Below are 24,343 nucleotides of genomic sequence, written 5' to 3'. Positions count from 1 at the left end.
GGGATGACTCCACGCCCTGCTACACTGACAAGGTAAGGATGTCATCTGTGGGATGACTCCACACCCTCCTACACTGACATGTTAAGGATTTCATCTGTGGGATGACTCTACGCCCTGCTTCACTGACAAGGCCAGGATGTCGTCTGTGGGATGACTCCACGCCCTGCTACACTGACAAGGTAAGGATGCCATCTATGGTATGACTCCACACCCTGCTACACTGACAAGGCAAGGATGTCATCTGTGGGATGACTCCACGTCCTGCTAGACTAACAAGGAAAGGATGTCATCTGTGGGATGACTCCACGCCCTGCTTCACTGACAAGGTAAGGATGTCATCTGCGGGATGACTCCACGCCCTGCTACACTGACATGGTAAGGATGCCATCTGTGGGATGACTCCACGCCCTGCTACACTGACAAGGTAAGGATGCCATCTATGGTATGACTCCACACCCTGCTACACTGACAAGGTAAGGATGTCATCTGTGGGATGACTCCAAGCCCTGCTAGACTAACAAGGAAAGGATGTCATCTGTGGGATGACTCCACGCCCTGCTTCACTGACAAGGTAAGGATGTCATCTGCGAGATGACTCCACGCCCTGCTACACTGACAAGATAAGGTTGTCATCTGTGGGATGACTCCACACCCTGCTACACTGACAAGGTAAGGATGTCATCTGCGGGATGACTCCACACCCTGCTACACTGACAAGATAAGGTTGTCATCTGTGGGATGACTCCACACCCTGCTACACTGACAAGGTAAGGATGTCATCTGCGGGATCTGTCTTGTGTTTTCTTAGTTAGTTCGGTAATGGTCAAATAGCCAATTCAACTGCACAGATTTCCCCACCTGAACTAGATATAAAACAGACCAGTGAAAGCTCCTCCTCTGTTTCATAGATAGGTCTGTATATTTCGGAATCACAGGACAAAAGGTATCCACAAGACTACATAAAGTTCCCCTTTGTGTTGAGCAATATTCCAGCAGCAATAACTTTTAGTGTCTACATTTCACAACATTTGAGGTGCGTTTTATGGTAGACATGTGGTAGACATTTCCAAGTTTGACGCATCAGTGACCTATTTCCTATTTTGACTTTCACAATTTTAGCTGAGTTTCATTATGATTTTGGAAAGGGTTTTGTCATTATTATTCTGAGGCGTTAATTTTTACATTGAAAAAATGCATTTTAAGAAGCTTCAAGAGCATTGTAAATAGGTTAAGATCAAAATCTAAAGTATTGCCAAAAACAGAACATGTGTGTTCAATCTAACTACGAACTTCACAAATACAGAATTTCATTACTTTTTTATAAAATTGGAAAGTCATTGTCATAAAATGGTTCTGTAACATGGCTGAGATACCCGGCACATTTGAAGTCAGGTTCGAGCCTCGCAAACAAAGTAACGCAACGGGCATGTGGGGATTCAGCTTCCGTGGTCATATTGATTCTGAGGTTACGATGTGTACAGTGCGAGGAAACACTGTTTATGAGCAAGGTCTGAGATTTTATCGAAAAACATAAATTGTCCCCTAAAATGCTTGAACCGAATAATTATATTCATACAGTTAATAAATGAAAGGGGCACGGGTGGCCCAGTCGTCCAAGGAGCCGCGATTCGCTGTGCAGAGTTGCGTCCCTTGGACACGACAGAAACCTATGATTGTGGGTTCGAATCCCGGTTCGCCCTGATTATGTTTGTATGTTTGTCAGCACCATACCTGCGCCCGTTGGTTTCACCGAAGCGGTTAACGTCTGAGACCTTCATCACTTCGGGCTTTCCTCCCACATTAAGCTGACACGCCTTGATATAACTGGAATACTGTTCAAAGCGGCGTTAAACCCAACTCACTCACTCACTCACTAATAAATGAAATCCTCTACCACATAACGTTGTTGCAAGATGTTTTTTAGAAAACACATTTAGGCTCATAATTATATTTTGTTTAAATCTGGTTTTGCAACAGCAGCTGAAAAAATATCTCAGTCCCCGGAAACCAAATAGTCGGTCCCTAAGCTCACTTGACTTTCAGTCGGTCAGCTATAAATATGGACAATACAGAAATTCGACTCGTTGGCCCCTAAAAGAAAACAAAGAGCTTGTGGAGGGCCGAATTCTAATTTCGCTTTAGATTTTGATTTCCCAAACACTCGCAACACAATAAAAGAAAAACAAGAAAACAAAGGATAAATATGAATATTTGTTGTCGATTACAACAATATTTTTTTCATTTGGAATGAAAATAACCATAAATAACGTTTTCCTCATAACTAGTATTTGAAATGTGTCTGGATGTTACTGTTAAAGATCGCTGAAAGCGTCTTGGGTCACCTTCAGCCCAAGCAAACCACTATTGCCGTTTAACCTTACAAGTAAAAGATGGGTATTTGTGTTTGATGTCAAAATCTTACTATGATAAATATGAACACAATCACTGTCATATTTGCCTTGATTTACATATATCAAAGAAGACTCATGAGGTATTTACCCAAGGCTGCGAGGAAGAACGTGAACAACAGGTGCGCGGAGTTCCGCTCCATACTTGTAGCAGTGTGGCAACACGAGCCTCGTCGGGGACTGGGAGACTGTTGTGTTTCCTGATACAATGGAGACAGTGGATGGCTGATTGGGCCTGAGCGAATACAAAAAGAGTTCAAATCAGAGTGAGCCAATCGTCAGACGCGTGGTATCTTTCTTTAAATAGTCTGTTTCCGTCATTACAGGCGCCAGGTCTAAGTAGCCTGCATATCAATCTGTGTCAGGCTTGCATGACCTCAGCGCAGGCATCGATTAGGTGTGATAACGCTCTTTGAATATTTGAATATATTACCAAATGTGTCAGTGTTTGTATGCTATTAATACGTCCATACCCGATCACCTATAATGTTTAAAAAAATTACGTACTTACTATTTGAGACTTAACGTGCGCTTTCCGACATTATTCGTATTTCGCACACGGTTTCAAAAATGTAGCTGTGCACCTGTTATATTGCAGATAGTTTCACGTGAATACATTATCATACAATGCCATTACAATGGGATCACAAATACCCGACTAGTTGGTAAAACTGCCCTTATGATCCATGCTAGGATGAATAGTCACTTTTCGATGGTTATGTCTTAATGTAAGTCTGTTTGTTATTTAACGCCGCAGTTATAAATATTCCGGCTACACGGCGGCGGTTTGTAAATAATTAAAGCTGATTTAAAATAGGTTACCACAACGTCAAATACAACGTTCCCTCAACGTAAAAAAACAACGTTCCCACAACGTAAAATACAACGTCATCACAACGTTGTCACGACGTGAATATGACGTAACACAACGTTAGGCCATGACGTTGTGACAACCTAAATGGGAGTCCACAGAATAACGTTATATGGACGAAACATCCGCAACGTTACCACAACGTCAACACAACGTTATCACAACGTTGTCACAACGTCAAATTGTTAGCTGGGCAGCAACCTATGTCTTTCATTCGAGGCAACTTAGTGGATTGGGTGGCCCTGCTGGGTGACTGGACTGATTGTGTGTCATCGTACCCCGACAGCATGGGGAGTTGCTCAAAACGTCAATCACTGGCTTGTCTAGCCCAGGCACCATAACGTACCGCCGCCATATTCGCTGGAATATTGTCGAGTGAGGCGTTGACAACAAACAATCACAAGGACGAAAATCTGACCAGAACAATATTGGGCCCCAAACCATCATGATCAAGCTATGACAATTCGGTGACTGGCCATGATCTAGCACATGTATATAGACTCAATTAATATTGTGTAATAGTGCATGCAATAACATGTGCACCTGTTTTTAATTCTGTCTTAATTTTTATTAGTTTTCCAAAATGTCGGAATAATTTCTTTTCTAGGTGTGTGTTGCACGTCGTGTATTGTAAACATCCAAAAGATTGGGTCGCTATATGGCTGAAATAATGCCGATGTGACGTTAAATTCTAACTAAATAACTAACTTACTAACTCCAACAGACTGGGAGGTACGAAACCTAAGACACCGAGAACAGTTGTGAGTCGAACAACTTGGTACTTGAGATGCAAGCGTGACATTTCGAAAGCGAGGTCTGCATAATTGCCATGTTTTAGCTCAATCTTGTCAATCACATTAGTGTCAAAGGGGACAGAAAATTCAATGATATAAATGAAATCATTAGATTTATCAAAAAGTACAAGATAAGGTTTGTTGGCCTGGATACGTCTGAGACTGTATACGGGCCTATTCCAAAGAATTTTGTATTTATCATTTTCCATGACACCCTCAACATATACCGGGGTCGTACCATGGGTGGACCACTGTGTCAAAACCACGCACATGGCGAAGACGGTAATAAAATGATGGAGCTACACCATCATGTCGCTTAAGAAAGTTTGTTTGTGCCTTCTTAATTCACGCAATGTGCTGTTGCACAGATTGGGTGTAACATATACACGGCTTTATTTATTAAATGGGACTCCATGTTTACAATGACAGCCGTACAACAACCGCCGAAATACACGGCTCCTCTAAAAGAGAGATGACATGAGCGTATGGATGCTAAAATGGCTCTGTAGCTCCTACAAATGCACCGGGAAGTTGGGAACGGTACAGATACCGTATCTTATGCTGTAGCTAAGTGTTATGCATGTTAAGGTATTTTATCTTGCATGTTGGTTTTTTATAATTAATCGTTTTAGATGTCTCTCGTAGGCCAATGGAGTGGTCCCGTTTATTTATCAGATCGTATCTCATTGTATTGATTTGTATTCTCTCTGGAGTGACAGAAATAAATTATCAGCCCGTCTGTCTGTTTGCATCGCCCTGGACGACTTGGCCACTCGTGCCCAGAAAACACACTGGGTAGTTATCTATTGCAAATAGTTGATTGTTAGTAAAATACTCCAACCCCAGTTTGACACCTCTGCACCAGGCAGAGTCGTTGTGACACTGCATGTGTTTGATAAGAGATCGCCCCACACGTTGAGTTTCACACGAAGTGTAAAGCAAGTGCGTGCAGATATTGCTTTCATAAATTCTCTTTCAAGTTAAATGCTGGAACTAATTCCTTATTAAGCCAAAAAGCGTTTCTGGAAATCAAGGGACAAATTTGTCAAATACGCGGATGAATAAAACATCTGATTGAAATTCCATTTTTAAGGACCGCTTCCGTGGTCGAGTGGATAGAGCGTGTGCCAGGAGTTTGCAACCGTGGTCCAGTGGATAGAGTGTCAGCCAGTCTGTCTCCGTGGTCGAGTGGATAGAGCGTCAGCCAGGTGTCTGTCTCCGTGGTCTGGTGGATAGAGCGTGTGCCAGGATTTTGCAACCGTGGTCCAGTGGATGGAGCGTCAGCCAGGAGTCTGTCTCCGTGGTCGAGTGGATAGAGCGTCAGTCAGGAGAGCGTCTCCGTGGTCGAGTGGATGGAGCGTCAGCCAGGAGAGTGTCTCCGTGGTCCAGTGGATAGAGCGTCAGCCAGGAGAGTGTCTCCGTGGTCTAGTGGATAGAGCGTCAGCCAGGAGAGTGTCTCCGTAGTCGATTGGATAGAGCGTCAGCCAGGAGAGTGTCTCCGTGGTCGAGTGGATAGAGCGTCAGCCAGGAGAGTGTCTCCGTGGTCGAGTGGATAGAGCGTCAGCCAGGAGACTGTAACCGTGGTCTGGTGGATAGACCGTGTGCCAGGAGTTTGCAACCGTGGTCTTATAAGGAATTATTTCAATCGAAAAGTTATTCTAAGTACAAAAACAAAAGCATTCTTCAAATGAGTAAAAACGTCGTGGGGTTTTTTCGACCTCGAGTTGCCCCAAGACTTCAGTCTGAGAAATAAGTCTAGGTTAGACCACGAGGACCCAGTGTCTAATCATTGACATGGTTAATTAATGGTTTAATCAACCATTTTCAACGATTAGATTAGACTACATTTGTGAGCCTTCAGTGCGGACTTCGCGGGTTCGAATCCCACTGGCGACAAATGTTTTTCATGAAATTGTTCTATCATTGCCAAGTGGTGTTTAACTGACAATTCAGTTCGCTTGGCCACGGACAAAGACAAAGGAGCCATGGCTTAAATACTGTTAACCCAAATGGTGCTGTGACATACAGCTGTTACATCCTATAAGTGTATACAACAGGTAAAATAGTCCCCAATAGATACTCCAGGTGAGGTGAAATTACGTCACTCGCTCACGATTATTGAACTTATATAGCAACGTGTATGCGCGTTTGTGAGTGAGTGAGTGAGTGAGTTTGGTTTAACGCCGCTTTTAACAGTAGTCCAGTTATATCACGGCGTGTCAGCTTAATGTGGGAGGAAAGCCCGAAGTGATGCAGGTCTCAGACGTTTACCATTTTGGTGAAACCCACGAGCACGGGTATGGTGCTGACAAACCTAGAAACATAATCGGGGCGAACCGGGATTCGAACCCACAATCATAGGTTTCTGGCGTGCCCAAGGGGATGCAACTCGTGCCCCCCGCGTTTGTGAGTGTGATGTGTGTCTGTGCGTCTGTGGCTGCTTGTAACTAGTCTGGACCAACACCGGTTTTGCAGTGCTTGATCACTGAGTGAGTGTGTTTACTATGTTAAAACCCGCTTTTAGCAATTGTCCAGCAACATAAAGGCGACGGACACCAGAAACGGGCTTCAAACAATGTATCCACGTGGGGAATGAAACCCGGGCAGTCGGCGTGACGAACCAACGCTGTTTGATCAGGCTTACCCCCACTCCACTGAGAAATTATGCAGCAATTTAACATGATACCACACTGGGACACAGAAAACTGATTCCGGGCCGAATAACCGCTATCCCGGCAGTCGCTCTATCCACTAAAACAAAAAAATAAGTACTCACGGAAATGAAAAAAAACTTTTTTCGACCTCAGATCTTAAATAAATGCAGTTAATATACAAAATATGTAAATATTCAAACATCTAAATTAGTACTAATTGGGCCGTGGCACAAATACAGCGTATCAAATGTTTTTATGCCTTTTTACACGTAAAAGTGTGTAAAAATGTGAATAAAACAGACTATTGTGAAACAGGGCATAACCAGGTGTAAGTAGATCAAGGTGACCTATGACACCTTGACGACAGGTGAGTACAGGTGCATAATGCCTATAGTCTGTTTCTGCTATGTCAATTTGGACGTAGTTTTATGTTTGAATGTTTAAAGTGCCGACAAATTACCTCCTGTAAAGTACATTTTGTATTGTTCACTGAGATGAAAATAGCAAATCCAGACTAGTATACGTACTTTTCGAGTTGTTTTGTTATTTCGTATTTACAGCTACGTAACACTTTGTGTCGTTTTTTAAATTAAGAAAAACAGGGTTTTTTCATTTCCGTGAGTACTTTTAGTCCACGGCGGCCATCTTCCCGAGGCAGGAGAGTTAACTGGCTTTAAAAAGTCCAGTTTCCACTGGAAGATGACGGAGGCGGTCTCAAACAGGCTAATGTAAATATGGTCATAAAATGTGCGGCGTCAACCAATGCTGTGTCTCGACATGACTTGATGACTAAGGGGCCACCTCGTTCTAGAGGGGAGCATGCTGACTGTAACACCTTCATTCACGAACGAAAAAACGTACGAACGAACGAGACGAAGAATAAATTCATTATCAAACTCAAGTACAATACAGCTGCATTTGTTTATTCAGAATTCCTGGGGGTGTTTTATTCTGAAGCGATGACAATTGTCTGGAAGGTTTGATCCAGGGCTTTATGACATCATTCAATAGCAGTGTGAAGAGTAGTGATGTTCGTTGTACATAAACACATTGTAGGAGAATACTTGACTAAATGCAGGCATAAACAAAAGCGAAATATCAATGCCTGTGCGTATATTATCCTAAGTGTGGAGGCAAGGGTGGCCCAGTACTCTAAGGCGCCGCAATTCGCTGTGCAGAGTTGCGTCCCTTGGGCACGCCAGAAACCTTTGATTGTGGGTTCGAATCCCGGTTCGCCCCGATTATGTTTCTAGGTTTGTCAGCACCGTAGGTTTCACCGAAGTGGTAAACGTCTGAGACCTGCATCACTTCGGGCTTTCCTCACACATTAAGCTGACACGCCGTGATATAACTGAAATAATGTTAAAAGCGGCGTTAAACCAAACTAACTCACACTATTCTAAGTGAGTGAGTGAGTGAGTGAGTTAAAAATTTAACGTCGCATCGGCATTATTCCAGCCATATAGCGACGAGACCAAGTTAATATATTATTAATTCAGTCATTTATACAAAGTTACATTTATAAAGGAGTTATGAAACATATTTGAGCATACTATGTTTAAAAACAATTGATGAAACATATTTGAGCATAACAATATCATTAATACAGTTGAAGTATATCCTCCTAAACCGAAAAAAGAAAATATGTTGTGTTTGCTAATGACCAAATCATCAGATGAAGACAACCAAAAGCAAAAGTTCAGTTCAGTTATTGCATTGTTTTTGCAACATTGTCTTAAGCAGGAGAAATAACTTCATGTCGACTTACATAAAGTTTTTTTCTTTCCTGATAAAGTCCCCTATGAGTGTAGACATCAACATGTTGCCCTTCCTGGGTTGGACGCGTGCCTTACTGGGATTAAACATCCATGCTTATTATAGTCAGATAGTCAAAGATTGTCGAACATATTGCAAAGCTTCTTAAAAATAATATTGGACTTGTATCTAAGTCGAGGTCGTGATTCTAGACATAGACCTCCCTTCGTCTATTCCTCTGGCAAATCCAGGTGTTCCTCGATCGCCATGTCGCCCTTCTGGGTCCTGTTCCTCCAATAGCAGCAGGCAGCCGACACCAGGAACACCAGTCCCACGCTGTTGGCGAGTCCCACCACTGCCGCTATAGCGGGGAGCACGCGCGGATCCTCGGGGGAAGCAACTGCAACACGAAGTAGAATGTGCACAAAAGTATAATGAGGTCCAAGTACAACAAGAAATACCCTGTAAAAAAAGTGAGATGTGGAGACCCAACTTTTACACGAAATACCCTGTGTAAACTGTAAGAGGCTGAGACCCAACAACAACACGAAATACCCTGTGTAAACTGTAAGAGGCTGAGACCCAACAACAACACCAAATACCCTGTGTAAACTGTAAGAGGCGATACCCAACAACAACACCAAATACCCTGTGTTAACTGTAAGAGGCGATACCCAACAACAACACCAAATACCCTGTGTTAACTGTAAGAGGCGATACCCAACAACAACACCAAATACCCTGTGTAAACTGTAAGAGGCTGAGACCCAACAACAACACGAAATACCCTGTGTAAACTGTAAGAGGCTGAGACCAAATAACAACACCAAATACCCTGTGTAAACTGTAAGAGGCTGAGACCCAACAACAACACCAAATACCCTGTGTAAACTGTAAAAGGCTGAGACCCAACAACAACACCAAATACCCTGTGTAAACTGTAAGAGGTTAGGACACAACTAGGACAGTTCTTGAACATTTACCCCATGTGAGAAGTAAGATATGGGGACCCAGCTGCAATAAAATAAATAAACAACAGATATTATAGTTCTCTTTGTGAAGTTGCATATGTCTGACGATGTATGTTGCATGTGTCTTACACGTACCTGATCTTGACATGTTACCACTGAGATAGTCGTCGGCGTAATTTACCACAAAACTGTACACACTCGAGTACGTCCATTTATTTATCCATCACATCCTACACTAAGGCACCTCAACATATAAGACCATCACAACTTACACTTAGCTCAATATATCAGACCATCAAAACTCACACTTAGCTCAATATATCAGACCATCACAATTTACACTTAGCTCAATATATCAGACCATCAGAACTTACACTTAGCTCAATATATTAGATCATCACAACTTACACTTAGCTCAATATATTAGACCATCACAACTTACACTTAGGTACCTTAACATATCAGACCATCACAACTTACACTTAGGTACGTCGTCTAGGTATCTGACCATCACAACTTACACTTAGGTACGTCGTCTAGGTATCTGACCATCACAACTTACACTTAGGTACGTCGTCTAGGTATCTGACCATCACAACTTACACTTAGGTACGTCGTCTAGGTATCTGACCATCACAACTTTCACTTAGGTACGTCGTCTAGGTATCTGACCATCACAACTTACACTTGGGTACGTCGTCTAGGTATCTGACCATCACAACTTACACTTGGGTACGTCGTCTACGTATCTGACCATCACAACTTACACTTAGGTACGTCGTCTAGGTATCTGACCATCACAACTTACACTTGGGTACGTCGTCTAGGTATCTGACCATCACAACTTACACTTAGGTACGTCGTCTAGGTATCTGACCATCACAACTTACACTTAGGTACGTCGTCTAGGTATCTGACCATCACAACTTACACTTAGGTACGTCGTCTAGGTATCTGACCCTGAACCTGCTGGACCCGGAGTGAGAGCTGGATGTGAACTGGAGCAGTACCGCCGAGTGGGAGCTGGTGAGGCTGGTGTTGTTACTGGAGGCGCACCAGGTCCCCAACACAGGGCTTGTCGTGCTGTTACCTATGAGACAGGTCAACACACGACAGAGTTAATTGGGTTTAACACCGCTTTGAACAGTATTTCTGTTATATCACAGCGTGTCAGCTTGATGTGGGAGAAGTCAGTGAGTGAGTGAGTTTGATTAAACACTGCTTTGAACCGTATTTCAGTTTTATCACCGCGCGTCAGATTCGTGTGGGAGTTATCAGTAGGTAAGTTTAGTTTATCGCCGAATGTGAGTGAGTGACTTGGAACAGTAGAACAGTTAAATTCATCTAAAGATCTAAAGAATAACAAAATTGCATCCATTATCTCCAAGACAAGACGCATGAGAACACGATCATGTATTTAACTGTCCTTACTGTCGACGATTTCGTGAGCTACGACCAAGTTCTTGCTGTTTTAGAACCATTCTTTCATGGGCGAGTGAGTGAGTGAGTGAGATTAGTCCGCGTTTGGTAATATTTGGTGTCAGATCATTTTCCAGGTTTCCATATGGTCACTGGGCCACAACTTGACGGCAAATTCATAAAACTGTAATAATAACTGTAAATAATAACATTTTAGCATAACATCAGTGGTCGCTTTTGCCCCCCTGAATATAATTAACAATATTCAGAGTGTTGATGTTAAGTCTCATCTCATACTATTACAGGAATGCAGGTGTGGGAACACTCTTACCGTCAAACACGGTGATGTTGTCGGAGCAGTCAGCAGGGAGGGAGGGGTCGAGCAGGTCCACTCTGACGGCGTGATCCCCCGGGGAGGTGACAAGGTACAGGCAGCTCAGGTCCCTGGGGGTCAAATATCAGGACACTGAGAGATGCTTGAGCGCTTGTCGTGGGAGGAAGGTGATGTGGTAGATGAACATCTTCGTAAAACTCTTCACTGCACGCTGTGCAGAGTTGCGTCCCTTTAGCACGCCAGAAACCAATGATTGTGGGTTCGAATCCCGGTTCGCTCCGATTATGTTTCTAGTTTTGTCAGCACCATAGCCGTGCTCGTGGGTTTCACCGAAGTGGTAAACGTTGGAGACCAGCATCACTTCGGGCTTTCCTCCAACATTAAGCTGACACGCCGTGATAAAACTGGAATACTGTTAAAAGCGGCGTTAAACCAAACTCACTCACTCACTCTTCACTGCAGGGAGGATGCTGATCAATCAATGATATAATCAGGGTGAATATGGGTGTCGAAGCCCAGATGAACGGATCCCGGGGGACGCAGCCCCGCGACAATGTCAGCCTTACTGCCGTACGTAGACTCAGCTTGATATGATTCACAAGCTGCGTAAGAAAATTAAATGTTTCTAGGGAACGATTTTCTCAAAAGTGGAGAGATCGGTAGGACGTTTTTAAGTTTATTATTGAAAACAAAAATAATGTGGGAGGAACCAATAATAGAATTAAACTGAGTACACATTTATATCGGCTATTTGATACAGTGTCAGTGACCACAGATGATCCGGGGAAAATTGGAATAAGTTTTTATTGGCAGGAATTTTGGTGACGCCTCCATGCCCGACAGTTTCCTTATTAACTTAAAACAATAGTGAAATGTTAAATAGTGAAATTATAAATAGTGAAATGATAAATACTGAAATGTCAAATAATGAAATGTTAAATAGTGAAATGATAACTACTGAAATGTTAAATAGTGAAATTATGAATAGTGAAATGATAAATACTGAAATGTCAAATAATGAAATGTTAAATAGTGAAATGATAAAAACTAAAATGTTAAATAGTGAAATGTTAACGTGTGAATCACAACATTCAGAATTTTGAGTGTTGAAGACTTTAAAATGTACTTCAAACAAAAGTCATTCGAAAATCCATCAATTTAACTTTTAACAAACACATCAAAATTAAATCACTATCAATGTATGTGTGGCAGGAGTGGAAACACCCCACTGTGTAGGCTTGCTGACGGGGCTAACCGCTTCAGTCATATGGACAAGGTGAAGGTCTGTTGTTCGAATGCCATCGCAGGACACGTGCATTGTATGGCCGCTTCATTGGCGCCAAGAGTGTTGAGCTCTTTCAAACTGAGCAAAACAAGTCTCTGTGCCCCGCTATGCAGCCGGAACGCACCTCCTGTTGACGGGGAGAATGTAGCAGGGCGTGGAGTTAACCTACATGTGACACCCTTACCCTCTCAGCTTGCTGGCGGTGTTAACCTCTTTGGTTATGTGGACAAGGCGTTCTACCTCGGATCAGAAGGTCAGTGATTCGAACCACCTCACGGGAGTCGGAAGTTTATGGCCGCTACATATGCATTGTGAATCATCGTGAGATTATATATGTGTCTCTTGACGCTGACAAAATTTTAGCCATGGTAGTTATCTGAAAACGATTAGTCTTAACTAGTTAGCAACAAACTGATGTGTTACAGGGTATGGTTTTACACCTAGAGTCAGTGTACCCTTACCCGTGAAGATCCGGGGTAGAATAGGTCTTCAGCAACCCATGCTTGCCGTAAAAGGTGACTATTCTTGTCGTAAAAGGCGACTAAGGGGATCAGGCGGTCAGGCTCGCTGACTTGGTTGATACATGTCATCAATCCCAATTGCGTGGATCGATGCTCGTGATCACTGGATTGTCTGGTCCAGACTCGATTATTTACAGACCGCCGTCATATAGCTGGAATATTGCTGAGTGCGGCGTTAAACAACAAACCAACCAACCAAACAACACTGTACCCAGGTCTTCGGGGTGACGAGCCAATCATTTATGAAGTAGGCCACCCGACCGTTCCCCAACACTGAAGCGAAAGCACATACCTTGCATAGGAGCTCGGATAACCCGGCGATTCTATGAATTGGTCCCTCTCCGAGGATTCTAGCTCCATAGTCCCGAAGCACCTGTTATCTGAAAAAAGATGTCAGACTTATGACTGGGTGAGTGAGTGAGTATGGTTTTACGCCGCTTTTAGCAATATTCCAGCAATATCACGGCCGGGGACACCAGAAATGGGCTTCACACATTGTACCCATGTCGGGAATCGAACCCGGGTCTCCGGCGTGACGAGCAACCACTAGGCTACCCGACCGCCCCCTTTTAAGTGTTGGTCTAACGTTACTTGAGGAACGCGTTACAATGAAAACATGTCACGTGTTACCTTAAGGCGACTTTAAAAAAGGAAGGTGGGTCAAACATAAATTATCGTTTTTATATCGACTCCACCCTTAATTCACTACAAACAAAATACTAAATACTAAATGGTAATACTGATAGAAAATACAGTAAACTACGGTTATAACGAACTCAAAGGGACTACTATTTTTAGTTCGTTATAACCGTAGTTCGTTATAAGCATGTATACAGCATAACTACAGCAAATAGTCGGGACTAAAAAGTAAGTTCGTTATATCCGTCAGTTCGTTATAAGCGTGTTCGTTATAACCGTAGTTTACTGTATACCTCTTCTAGCCAACATAATGGTTGCCTTTCGTTTTCTGTTTTATGTATTCACAGATTATGTATTTACTTTCAACGGTAAGGTGACGGTTCGGGTGCTGTACCTTCTAATGCGGAGTATTCCCACTGCACGTGAACGAAGTGCCCGGCTGTTGCTGTGATGAGCTCCACAAAGAGGTAGGGGGATGTACTTGTGAAGACCGGCTGCCGAGTGAGGCGCTGTCCACAGTACTCCCCCAGTCGGGGCGAGGACCGGTTGTACCCTGTGTGTTGGAAGAACCACCTCGAAAACATATGTCAAAAAACACACGCGGAACAAACGGTTCATGAATCTTAGAAACCTCAAAACAGTTATTTGTTTGTTTGTTTTTGTTGTTGTTGCCGTTTTTAAGTTCTATTCTTACTTACATTATCAATGCAAGTTATATCTTTATATTAATCCACTGGCCGCGTCACACCAAAAAGACATTAAATTATGGAACTTGTTGTTACCCTGCCTGGCTCTCGGAGATAAGGGGATAAAACAAGGACTTGTCGGCTATGAGTCAGTATTCTGTGTCTGTATAAGCCCGAACGAGTTCAATCAGACACTCACACACACACGTGCATGCACGTCTCTATATACGTTAACTAATCTTGAACGCGATGTTAAGTCCGTTTCGGGGGCATGGATGGCCCAGTCGTCTAAGACGCCGCAATTCGCTGTGCAGAGTTGCGTCCCTTGGGCACGCCAGAAACCTCTGACTGTGGGTTCGAATCCCGGTTCGCTCCGATTATGTTTCTAGGTTTGTCAGGACCATACCCGTGCTCGTGGGTTTCACCGAAGTGGTAAACGTCTAAGACCTGCATCACTTCGGGCTTTCCTCCCACATTAAGCTGACACGCCTCGATATGACTGGAATACTGTTCAAAGCGGCGTTAAACACAACTCACTCACTCACTAAGTCACCCCACCTCGTCCCTGTACTGTATACACAAACTTAAAATATCAATATTCTTATAAATAGTTTGTTTTGTGTCTGCATAAGACCATGTTGCAGCCCACTAACCGTCAAACACCACGAAGTAGTCGCCACTGCACGGTACACCCGCCCCTCGGACCAGGTTACTGTCCTTGAACGTTAACTTGATCAGATCGTCCGCTCCAGTCGCCCGCAGGCGGAATGTACACTGGGTGGAACTGAAATAGACGCTTGTCTGGTTAAACGACATCTGGAATATTACTAAAAGCGGCGTAAAACCATACTCACTCACTATTAACACAGGCATTTGTGCCGTTGCTTAAATATTTCTAGACCAAGGGCATGTGTGTTGCGCTTATGACGTCTCCAGTATTAGAGAAGCAGTATTGGGCGTGTACCTTTCTCCGTGGAAGACAGGGAGGTCCATGCTGAGGAGGTCGGGCTGTACTGATACCACGATATCCTTCGTCTCCTTCTTACATCTGTATCCTGTAGCGAGAACAGTGTTACATCTGACTCTTTTTAACGAGAGCAGTAGTGTTACAGCTGATACGGACAACATAGGGTCCGCGGGAAATTTGAATTTTATTTATTTTTATTGGCCGGATTTTGAGTGACGCCTCGAGGCCCGAGAATCACTTCCCTTATAAGCCTCAATAGCGAAATGTTAAACAGTGAAATGTTAACGTGTGAATCACAACATTCAGAATTTTGAGTGTCGAAGACTTAGAAATGTACTTCAAACAAAAGTCATTCGAAAATCCATCAACTTAACTGGTAACATTTAAATTAAATCACTATCAGTGTATGTGTGACATCCCACTGTGTAGGCTTGCTGACGGGGTTAACCGCTTTAGTCATATGGACAAGGTGAAGGTCTGATGTTCGAATCCCATCACAGGACAATCAATGTGTGTGTGGCAGGGTGGATATTTGGGACCCCCTTTAACGAGAGCAGTAGTGTTACAGCTGACCCTGTAACATATGTGCTACATCGGTATTTTTGCGGCCTGTAACGAGACCGTGTGGGGCACATGTAACCTGCAGGTAATAAGGAAATATAGTCATAAGTCTAGAATCTGACTTTGCCATGGCTACTTTAAACCAACAACATTTAAAGTTGAGCTATTGCAAGCCCCTTGCACAAAGGGAGCACAGCTCTTCGACTGAAATAATAGCGCTAAAATCGCTTTGTGTAACCGGGCCCTGCAGAATTATGCAAGATAACAGATACATTGAACATTGTATTTTAACATTCCACTTCAGTTTGTGCGCGCATCCGTTCAACGTATCAAATATGGCGCCATTTGTGAACAGAACAGCGAAGTTAGTGTTGGAGAATTCCCGACGAATACTTTCAAGATCAACTGAAAGACTATGGGGTTTTATCATGACTTGCCCGGAAGTATTAAACAGACCTTCTGCCTTGACCTCCACCAGGTATCTGACCCCACTTCCGGCCACAGCTTGACCAATGACCAGCTCTGTCTCTTCAGGTCGGTAGTACGGCCGTCCCTCGTCCGAGCACTTGGGCTGATGCAGGAACTCCATTGTGTCAGCATCTGCGTGAGTAAGTGAGTGAGTGAGTGTGGTTTAATGGGGACCTGTACGTCACGGTGTCCAACTTGCAAAAGCCTAGCTCCTTTAAATCCGAGATGAACCGCCACATCGCAGCATGTGAGTGAGTGAGTTGGGTTTAACGCCACTTTTAACAGTATTCCAGTCATATCACGGCGTGTCAGCTTAATGTGGGAGGAAAGCCCGAAGTGATGCAGGTCTTAGACGTTTACCACTTCGGTGAAACCCACGAGCACGGGTATGGTCCTGACAAACCTAGAAACATAATCGGGGCGAACCGGGATTCGAACCCACAATCATAGGTTTCTGGCGTGCCCAAGGGACGCAACTCTGCACAGCGAATCGCGGCGCCTTAGACGACTGGGCCACCCGTGAACTGTCCTGAAGGGCAAGGTCACCGTCATGTCGAATCCGGTACACGAACTATAAAGGACGAACTGTCAAGCGGCAGTGACTAGGCCACCACGTTGCTAGGGCTGCATCGATGCACACTTACCTTATTGAAACATACCCATCCAGCACAGACTGCACAGCCGTCTAAGGCATTGCAATTCGCCGTGCAAAGTTGATTCCCTTAAGCAAGCAGCAAACCTTTGATCGTGGGTTCGATTCGAATTATGGTTCTAGGGTTGTCAGCACCATACCCGTGCTCGTGGGTTTCACTTGTAAAGTGGTAAACGACTGAGACCTGCATCACCTCAGGCATTCCTCCCACAGTATGCTGACACGTCGTGATATAACTGGAATACTGTAAAAAACTCTCTCTCTGTTGTTACCCTGCCGAGCGCTCGGGGTTAAGTCTTAACAAGTACTGGTCGGGTCGGAATGAGTATACTGTGTCTGAGTGGAGTTTCCATGTTAAACTGCGACATGGTAACTCTCTGGGCTAGCACGCCCGCACGCCCGCACGCACGCACGCACGCACACACACACAAAAACACAAACACACACACTAACACTAACACACTAACACTTACACACACACTAACACACACACACACACACACTAACACACTGACACACACACGCACGCGCACACACACACACTAACACACATACTAACACACACACACACAACAACGATCAACAATAAGCTGAAGCGCACATAAAAGTGGTGATGACTATACGGTAACCCGCCTGTTACCTGCCAACATCCATGTCGTCTGATACGACCCGGCTATGACGCAGCTTAAATCCAAATAAGCACCTGGTACATACTATTTAACATTGAAATGATAATTCGATTTTAATAATTAGTTCTTTAAAATCCTTAATGCCGGGCCTATATAAGCTGCCGTATCTGGTAGCGGCCAAATTTATCTCCAGGGCCCCTGTTAGAGGAAATACGGTGTACCTATTCCTCAGTATTGTTTGTTTGTTTATTAAGCAATATTACAGCTATGTGACAGCGGTTTAGAAATAGTCAAGTATGGACCATACAATCCAGTGATTGACATGATGAGCATCCATTCACGCAATTGGAATACGATGACATGCATCAACCAAGTCAGCGAGCCTGACCACCTGATTCCTAAGGGCGTGTTCCTAAGATGAACTTATAAAGCGATAGAAACGCGTACAACTTCATTGCAAGTACAACAAGAGCCCTCCTTACATGAAGACACTTGTATGTAGTTGGAGCCGCAGTTGACGGCTGTTACTGATGTGGACGCCAGGACAGTGATGACCAGGCTGCTGGCTTGCCCAAGTGACCGGACTGCGGCGGACACAGGGCAGGGTTGACCACTGTAAAGGATTCAAGATATGGGCAGGTAGGTCCGGCAGCATGCGATTGATGAGTGAGTAAGTGTTTGTTTGTTTGTTTGTTGTTTAACGCTGCATTCAGCAATATTCAAGCTATATGACGGCGGTCTGTAAATACTAAGGTCTGGACCAGACAATCCAGTGAATAATATCATGAGCATCGATCCACGCAATTTTCGGATCGATGACATGCATCAACCAAGTCAGCGAGCCTGACCACCCGATCCTGTTAGTCGCCTTTTACGACAAGCAGAGTCACCTCTTACGGCAAGTATAGGTTGCTGAAGATCTATTCTACCCCGGAATCTTCACGGATCGAGTGAGTAAGTGAGTTGGGTTTAAGGACATGCTGGAACATTCAGAACATAGTATGTAAGTACCTTGGTGTCGAGCCTTATACCTTACTTATCAATAAAATTACATTGTCAATAAATTATAGTATTACCAATGAAATCAGTAAATGATGTTCCCTAAACCTCTCTAAACGTTACAACCTCATCCTTTTTCTAAGAGGTAATTATAAATTTCATTTGGCCGCCTTCACCTACATATTACTGTTACATGATGTGATGCACTAATAACTGTTCCGCGTCTACTCACTCCAGTCCGTAGGAGAACGGTACCCACATGTAGACAGGGCTGAAGGGTATCTGGACAGTCGGGAAAGCACTGCTATCGCAGTCACCTGTAACGATGAGGGTGAAAGACTGAGTCTCAGTGTGTAGGGGAATGGAGAGAGAGAGAGAGAGTGAGTGAGTGAGAGAGAGAGAGAGAAAGAGAGAGGAGAGAGAGAGAAGGGGGAGGGAGAGAGAGGAGAGAGAGGGGAGAGTGAGGGGAGAGAGAGGCGACAGAGGATAGATAGAGAAGGGAGAGAGAGAGAGAGGGGAGAGAGAGGACAGAATGAGAGAGGGAGATAGAAAGAGAGAGGGGAGAGAGAGAGGGGAGAGAGAGGAGGGAGAGGAGAGAGAGAGGAGTGAGTGAGTTTGGTTTAACGCCGCTTTTAACAGTATTCCAGTTATATCGCGGCGTGTCAGCTTAATGTGGGAGGAAAGCCCGAAGTGATGCAGGTCTCAGACGTTTATCACTTCAGTGAAACCCACGAGCACGGGTATGGTGCTGACAAACCTAGAAACATAATCGGGGCGAACCGGGATTCGAACCCACAATCATAGGTTTCTGGCGTGCCCAAGGGACGCAACTCTGCACAGCGAATTGCGGCGCCTTAGACGACTGGGCCACCCGTGCCCCCCGAGAGAGAGAGGAGAGAGAGGAGTGTGTGTGTGTGTGTGTGTGATCACGTTTAGATAGATCATTTGTAAGATCATTGAAGTTTCATTATCCAAGTTTGCGTGTATCTTATGTCTTAAGATTTGTCTCCAGGGAGAGAGAGGAGAGACAGAGGGGAGAGAGAGAGAGGAGAGAGTGAGGAGAGAGAGAAGGGAGAGAGAGGGGAGAGAGAGAGGAGAGAGAAAGAGAGAGAGGGAGAGAGCAGAGAGAGAAGAGAGAGAGGGGGAGAGAGGAGTGTGTGTGTGTGTGTGTGTGTGTGTGTGTGTGTGTGTGTGTGTGTGTGTGTGTGTGTGTGTGTGTGTGTGTGTGTGTGTGTGTGTGTGTGATCACGTTTAGATAGATCATTTGTAAGATCATTGAAGTTTCATTGTCCAAGTCTGCGTGTATCTTATGTCTTAAGATTTGTCTCCAGGGAGTATTCCCCTTACCTGATGCTCGTGGCTGTCTGTAGACCATGAGACCTAGCTGTGATGGACTACGGGTGCCCACTCTTTTTGTGAGTCTGGTCTGAAGGAACAGCGAGCTGCCAGAGCTGTACACGGCGGTGAAGCCCGTCTCCGTACACCACAACCTTATAGGGGCGCCATCAGTTGATGATCCTGCAATAAGACAGCACGGGAACATACACACGTCCACTGCCATATCACCACCACGTGGAACACCAGGTATGCTGGAAAAGGCAGATGTGGGAACGAAGAAACTCTGATATTTAAATCATAACTACGTATCTGTTCCACGTGCTCAACAGGTCCGAGAAACAATACTTGCTTTAGTTATAGCCGCTTTGACAGTTACTTTAGTTATATACTAGTCAAAAGAGGTTAAGGAACCTGATTCTGGCATTTACTGTTGTTAATCTGTCATGCAGTATACGGAAAATATATATCTTGGGTATGCAGTATGCCTTTTCTTGGTTCATATGCATTGGGCCCATAGTTATAATTCGCGTATGAATCTTGGATTAAGTATATTCTAGACAGGAGGAATTGTAATGATGGATATAGACTTGTGTTGTGTTTCTGTGTTGTGAAAGGGTTATTTAAAATCCATCCTCCTCACTAATTCGTACACCACCAACATCCCCAACAACAATAACAACAACAAAACTACCATCACCACCATCATCACCACCACCACCATCATCATCACTTGTCACCACAATCTACTTCACAACCACCACTAACACCACCAACATCATCATCAACACAACAACACACCACCCCCATCACCACCCCTCACCATCACCAACAACACAACCACCATCCCCATAATCACCACTACAAAACAGAACAATCACCACTACCCCAACACAACCACCCCCATCACCACCCCAACACAACCACCCCCATCACCAGCACTACCACAACCACCCCTATCACTACCACTAACACAACTACCCCAATCACCACCCCAAAACAACCACCCCATCACCACTACTAACACAACCACAAGCACCCCCATCACCACAACTAACACAACCACCCCTGTCACCACCACTAACGCAACCACCCCAATCACCACCCCAACACAACCACCCCCATCACCACTACTAACACAACCACAAGCACCCCCATCACTACCACTAACACAACTACCCCAATCACCACCCCAAAACAACCACCCCATCACCACTACTAACACAACCACAAGCACCCCCATCACCACAACTAACACAACCACCCCTGTCACCACCACTAACGCAACCACCCCAATCACCACCCCAACACAACCACCCCCATCACCACTACTAACACCACTACTAACACAACCACAAGCACCCCCATCACTACCACTAACACAACTACCCCAATCACCACCCCAAAACAACCACCCCATCACCACTACTAACACAACCACAAGCACCCCCATCACCACCACTAACACAACCACCCGTGTCACCACCACTAACGCAACCACCCCAATCACCACCCCAACACAACCACCCCAATCCCCACCACTAACACAACAATAACCACCCCTATCACCAACACTAACACAACCATCCCTATCACCACCACTAACACAACCACCCCCGTCACCATCACCATCACCATCACCATCACTACCACAACCACAGCCGCCCCCATCACCACCACTAACACAACCATCCCCATCACAATCACCACCACTAACACAACCACCCCGTCACCATCACCATCACTACCACTAACACAACCGCCCCTATCACCACCACAAACACAACCACCCCCATCACCACAACTAACACAACCAATCCATCACCACCACTAACACAACCGCCCCCATCACCACCACTAACACAACCACAACCGCCCCCATCACCACCAACACAGCCGCCCCCATCACCACCACTTACGCAACCACCCCCATCACCACCACTAACACAACCATCCCCATCACCATCACCACCACTAACACAACCAGCCCCGTCACCATCACCATCACCACCCCCATCACTACCACAACCACAACCGCCCCCATCACCACCACTAACGCAACCACCCCCATCACCACAACTAACACAACCATCCCCATCACCATCACCACCACTAACACAACCACCACCATCACTACAACACATCAACACCTCTTGCCCCACCTAAATGCTCACCATCGTATGCCGTGATATGGTCTGTTATACAGTCAATGTCTACAGCCAAAGTGCCCGACACTGGTCTCAGCAGTAGCACGTGGTCTGTGTCTGTCTCAAGCAGGAAGTCGCATGTCGAGCCCCTGAAACAAACACAACATCCACAGGTAGTGACACGCCATGTTAGCTCTCCGATCCCGATTTGATAAGCCTTTTACAAACACATATTTGAGACCCTTTGCCATTCTTTGACTTTAATATCAATATCAATATCATGCAAATCACACGCAACAAAACCTAAAGGTCAACAACTGACCCGGCAATGTAGACGCCACGTCTGCCTTGACCTCCATAACTCACCACGCAATGTAGACACCACATCAGCCTTGACCTCCATAACTCACCACGCAATGTAGACGCCACGTCAGCCTTGACCTCCATAACTCACCACGCAATGTAGACACCACGTCAGCCGTGACCTCCATAACTCACCACGCAATGTAGCCGCCACGTCTGCCTTGACCTCGTATAATCACCAGGCAGTCTAGACGACACGCCAGCCTTGCCCTCCATAACTCACCTTGCAATGTAGACGATACGTCAGCCTTGACCTCCATAACTCACCACGCAATGTAGACGCAACGTCTGCCTTGACCTCCAATACTCAACACGCAATGTAGACGCCACGTCAGCCTTGACCTCCATAACTCACCACGTAATGTAAACGATACGTCAGCCTGTACTCCATAACTCACCAGGCAGTGTAGTCGGGTAGATCCAGCCGTTGGGGTGTGGCACCTATCTCCACCCTCTGCACACCGCCGGGTACACATTGGGGGTAGTTCACACTACGATTCCCTGTTTACACCAAGACACACCATGAGTGAGAATTAATGTTGTTTAAAACCTCAGTCCGCAATAGTCCAGGTTTATCACAACGGCCGTGAAATAAAGGAACGGCCTGTAAAATGAAGGCAAGAACAGCGCCCCAAGACATCTGAGTACATGGTCAAGTCAGAGAGCATGGCCACAAGCACCTCTTCAGACATACATGATGTACTGGTGGTCTATTCTGACCTTGAATCCCAAGGGTAGGCACGTTAGAAACATGACTAATCCCATTATTGAATGGGGACCTATTCTGGCCCTGAAACCCAATGGTAGACAATGAGTGAAAAGTTATTTGATATCATTTGGTGACTATCGTCATGTATAATTCATGTTACCAGTCACGTGAAGACTACCTTACCTTCCAGCACCTCCCAGTATCTGAGAGCAAATCCCCGGCCCACCCTTGCACTGTCAGCAGTGAAGTACAGGTAAGCTGACCCCTCGGGCTCCGTCTTCACCAGGGTAGGAGCACGTCTCCCACAAATTCGATCTAGCATCTTGCCGCCAGTGTCAGCTCCTGTATAAACATGACACACTGACACTAGTCTTAGCCTCTAATCAGCTCCTGTATAAACATGACACACTGACACTAGTCACAGCCTCTAATCAGCTCCTGTATAAACATGACACACTGACACTAGTCACAGCCTCTAATCAGCTCCTGTATAAACATGACACACTGACTGGGAATGAGGCACGTTATTCCCCGTTAAATAAACAACAAGTCAAAAATATCATGTCGGGCATTTTAATTAAACAGAAACAGAAGACAGAAACACAAACCTTCATTGCCACACTAACCAAATCGCCCCAAAATGTAATGTTTCTATATATTCATCAAAAGTGAATAATTGACCACTTTCTGTTATAAAGTGGATAATGGAAGTTAATTCTAGTATTAGCAAAGGCAATCTCCTGACTGGAGCTCTGAGGACGTCTTCGTCCCACAACGAATAAATGTCAACTTTCACATGTTACCCCGTTCAACGTAGTGGTCCGTCTCATCAGCATGACACGCACGAGATTTACCACAAAAAAAGAACATGAGCAACAGGTGCGTTTGGGCGAGCACTTCCATATTAATCGAGTGTATTTGGACGAGCTATACCAACCCAACCAAGAACAACTGTTTCCTTCTGTTCATACCCCCCTCCTTGACAGATTCCTGGCAACACAATACATACAATATCAACACAATATCAACACAATATCAACACAATATCAACACAATACTAACACTTCTAGCGTTTGCAATGAATTGAAATAAAACTGTACCATACTTACAAAATGATTGAAATTATAACAATCCATTAGTCCTTGAATATCCATGAATGCTCATATCACATTTTAC

General features: G+C 44.7%; 1 pseudogene; it reads right to left on the bottom strand.

The window, feature by feature from the left end:
• Positions 1-8,712: 8,712 nt before the first annotated feature.
• Positions 8,713-24,343, bottom strand: part of LOC139457149 (cubilin-like) — a 35,258-nt pseudogene continuing 19,627 nt past the window's right edge.

The sequence above is a fragment of the Haliotis cracherodii genome, unplaced genomic scaffold (assembly GCF_022045235.1).
Source record: "Haliotis cracherodii isolate W230 unplaced genomic scaffold, xgHalCrac1.p SCAF_12, whole genome shotgun sequence".
Lineage (NCBI taxonomy): Eukaryota > Metazoa > Mollusca > Gastropoda > Lepetellida > Haliotidae > Haliotis > Haliotis cracherodii.
The sequence above is the reverse complement of the archived record's forward strand: the minus strand, read 5'-3'. Positions and strand labels throughout refer to the sequence as shown.